The sequence below is a fragment of the Rhinichthys klamathensis genome, unplaced genomic scaffold, assembly GCF_029890125.1.
Source record: "Rhinichthys klamathensis goyatoka isolate OS25496 unplaced genomic scaffold, OSU_Roscu_1.1 h1tg000060l_1, whole genome shotgun sequence".
In the NCBI taxonomy this organism is placed as follows: domain Eukaryota; kingdom Metazoa; phylum Chordata; class Actinopteri; order Cypriniformes; family Leuciscidae; genus Rhinichthys; species Rhinichthys klamathensis.
In genome coordinates this window covers 3,335,792-3,340,134 of record NW_026606605.1, presented here as the reverse complement: position 1 = coordinate 3,340,134, position 4,343 = coordinate 3,335,792, and positions in this window count along the sequence as shown.

The window sequence follows — 4,343 nt, the reverse complement described above, 5'->3', positions numbered from 1 at the left end:
TGCATTTGTGCATTGCTGTCTCATTTTAAAATAGATATGTACACATTGATATTCTGTTTCTGTACATTACAAAATGGCAAATGTAGGTCAGAAAAGCAAGAAACTGGTTCGAGATACAAAGATGTAAATGAGAGAAATTAAAATGAAGTTAACTCCCTCTGCAATATGGAAAGGTGCAATTCAATACTTGATTTCATGTCCACATTAATTTTAAGAGTGCACCAAAAAAATGTCAATTTTGAGACGGGTAAGATTAATTTTAATAGGCTTTCAATACCATCATCCGGCACTCTTCCGGACTAAATTAAAGGGATAGTTCACTTTGAAATTAATTTTTGGTATGTTTTAGCTTACCTCAAGGGCATTCAAGATGTAGGTGTCTTTGTTTCCGCAGTAGTTTCAATTTTTATATTTTTAGGTCAAACAGTTCTTGTCTGTCAGTCATATAATGCAGGTCTATGGTCATCACCACCTCAAAGACAATTTGTGGTTGCACTTGCCACTCTGTGTTTTTCACAGGACTTTAATCACTAAAGACAAATTGTTCTCTACATGTCCAATACAAGACATTAGATACACAACATTCAAGTTCATGCTACTGAGCATAATGTACAATGTTGGAGCGATTTACATTGCATTTCAAGGTACACATTTTAAAGTCTTATCAGTTCTTGCTTTCCCTGGAAATCGAACCCATAAGCATTGCTGCTTTATATCCAGGGAAAATGATACGGACCTAAATATCATAGCAGTAAAATAAGCTGATAAGTGTTTTTATATAAAAATAATAGATCCATTATAAAATTAGGCTATATAGATGCAGATCGATAAATGCAACTTGTTGAAAAAATGTAAATGACTTTGCAATTTATGTTTCTTTTAGGTAGCCTAGCTACTTTAACTTAATCTACATCTGCTGTTATTTGTGATTAGAACTCATGACAACACAAGTGCGCTGACAAGTCTGTTCATCCAATGAAACCGAATGACCCATGTTAACATAGGCGTTGTTTCTGAGCTTGACACTAAAGTATGTTAAATGTCAAATACGAAGGAATATCATACACTGCAAAAACAAAGCGCTTTATTCGCATACCGTGTATACAACTGGTGAAATATTCGTTTTTAATCGGTGATCCGTAAAATAGGGCGTGAATCTGTCGCTGTTAACATCTGCTGGAAATCCAGGTAAAACTATCTGCGTGCACGCGCGCGTCCCCAGTTAAAGGAGAACTCATGAACCTTTGGTCTAATTACACATTGTTACCTGGTCAACCGTTATCTGAGATTTGTTTTCATGATTATCGAATGTAAATAGTTTTATCTCTAAAAAACAGTTTAGCCAATAACGCTAGTGTATAGGGCATAAAGTAATGACAAATAAAAATCGCTTGTTAATACCACTAACAAGGCTCAAAATAGCCCCACACTAACACGGTAGCATAATGAGGGTCCCTACCTTCAAACCGAAGCATTGAGAACTTTGTCAGTGTCCAGACAGTTTAATAAGAAGATATGTTATACATACAGTCAACTTCGCGTATACAGGCAGAAGCCATCTTTACCAGTCTCTACCAGTCGATCTACGAACGCCGATCCAAGTGCGCTGGTGAGATGTGAACGAGCTATAAGTTGTGATAAGGTGAGCGCGAACAGTAGGCTACGTGTACTGAAGAGAAGAAAATGGTTCGTGTTTGTGCTTTCCCCGGCTGCGATAAGAAAATGAAACGCTACAATCCGGAAAGTTTTCACAGACTTCCTCTGCACAATAGTGATATGTTGAAGCAGTGGCTGGTCGTATTACACGTTTATGTCGAAACACCGGTAGAAACGCTTCGAGAGATGGACTACCGCGTCTGCAGTAACCATTTCGACAGGGACGACTTCATCTTATCCAGAAGAGCCTCAAACCCTCCCAGAAGAAATCACCTCAAGAAAAGTGCTGTACCAAGAGCCGAAATACCTGTTGCTGATAATTTGGAGGTAATGTGTGAATTTGATCGACTGGTAGAGACTGTTTTTCAAAGATGGCTTCTGCCTGTATACGCGAAGTTGACTTTATGTATAAAATATCTTCTTATTAAACTGTCTGGACACTGGCAAAGTTCCCTTTCAAGGCGGTCACTTCGACATTACGTCATACTGACGTATATGGGGAACTCCTCCCTTCTCCATTTTCACTGAAATCTTATAGGCTAATGCCAGCTGGAGACAGCTGGCCAATTGATGCAAAACATGCAAATGCTGACCGGTCCGCGGGCAGTATAAATAGCATGGGTGCGACAATTACGTCACAATCTCTTACTTCACACTAGAAGTCTTATCTGAAGTCATCGTGGAAGTTGCAATAGAGGATACTCACCATGTTTCCTCCCCGCATCCGATGGCTGCTACATGCCAGATATGTACGGGTCCTATTGACTCGCTCTACCCAAACAAGGATCTACCGTACCGAGGCCGCACTCACGGTCGACAGGCATGTGCAGGTCTACCAGTGTGCGCCCACAGGGGAATAAACCCGGGCATCAGCAGGGATGAGGCCCACTGCCGCCAGCGGCCGCTGGTGGGCCCTCTCCCGCCCAAAGACGAGTTGACAGTCGTTCTCCCCTGTGGCGGAACCCGAAGCCTTCGCGCGAGAGACCCGTGTTCGATCCCGGCTCTCGCAGCAGATAAATTTTAACCTGCCCGTCGCCTCTCCAGTCCTTTTCGCGGGCTCGCTAGAAGGACTCGACGCGTAGGCTTCGTCGAAAAGAATACTTTTATTATTTTTCTTTAGCCCGGTATCTCAGCCAGGCTACTTCAAGAAAGACTCCGTCTTCCACGATGTCCTATGGTAAGTCATGCGCAAGACGTGTCCGAGAGACGAGGCAAGGCCATGGCTCTGTGTCTAAAGGCGTGAAAGTGTGATGCTATGAAGTCTCTATTACGGTCCAGCCTTCCTCGATGTCTCTCTTCGTCGGTACCTCGTCCCGCCTAAATTCGGCTACAGCCCCCAAAACGGTTCGAACCCGAATGAACCGGATCTTCACCGTTGGCAGAGGGCGGGACCGGGAATGTGGCGACACAGGCTACGGAGAGCGCCGCGCCAGACGTGGGTCCTTCCCTGGCTTGCCTTTAGACGCCCCAGTCTGGTAATGGAGGTGCACAGCTTACAGCTTTGTCTTCAGGCTGCCCTGTATCCTTCAGTGCAACTGGCCATTCTGATTTAACCACGTATTCACAGTTGTTGTCGCTATGCCACTGACGCTGTGTTTATGTTCACACTGCACACTGATATGTGTTAAGATTTGCGCCGTTATATGTTGCCCTGTTTCTTCAGTGCAAATGGCTATTCTGATTACCACGTATTCACAGTTGTTGTGCGATGAAATGACGCTGTGTTTACGTGCACTCTAGACACTGATATGTGTTCATGATTCATGCCGCTATAAATTGCCCTGTATCCTTCAGTGCAACTGGCTATTCTGATTCATCTATGTATTCACAGTTGTGCGATGCCACTGACGCTGTGTTTATGTACACTGATATGTGTGTGTTATGCTTATGCCACAATATTGCCCTGTACTGTACCCTTCAGTGCAACTGGCTATTCTGATTACTACGTATTCACAGTTGTTGCGATGCAACGGACGCTGTGTTACGTACACACTACACACTGTTGTGTGTGATTTATGCCATTATATATTGCCCTGTTCCTGTATCCTTCAGTGCAAATGGCTATTCCGATTACTACGTATTCACAGTCGTGCGATGCAACTGACGCTGTGTTACGTACACACTGTACACTGCGTTATGAATTTTCTTGTTGTTGTCCTGTATCCTTCAGTGCAAATGGCTATTCTGATTTCTACGTATTCACAGTTGTTGTGGGATGCAACTGACGCTGTGTTACGTACACACTACACAATGTTATGTGTTGGGATTTATGCCATTATATATTGCCCTGTAATTTTCAGTGCAAATGGCTATTCTGCTTACTATGCAGTACGTATTCACAGTTGTTGTGCGATGCAACTGACGCTGTGTTTATGTACACACTGCACACTATGTGTTATGAATTTTGCCGTTGTATATTGCCCTGTATCCTTCAGTGAAAATAGCTATTCTGATTACTACGTATTCACAGTTGTGGCGCGATGCAACTGACGCTGTGTTACGTACATGCATCTCACTGTTATGTGTAATGATTTATGCCATTATATATTGCCCTGTGTCCTTCAGTGCAAATGGCTATTCTGATTACTACGCAGTGCATATTCACAGTTGTCGTGTGATGCAACTGACGCCGTGTCTATGTACACTCTACACACTGTTATGATTTATGCCGCTGTACATTGCCCTGT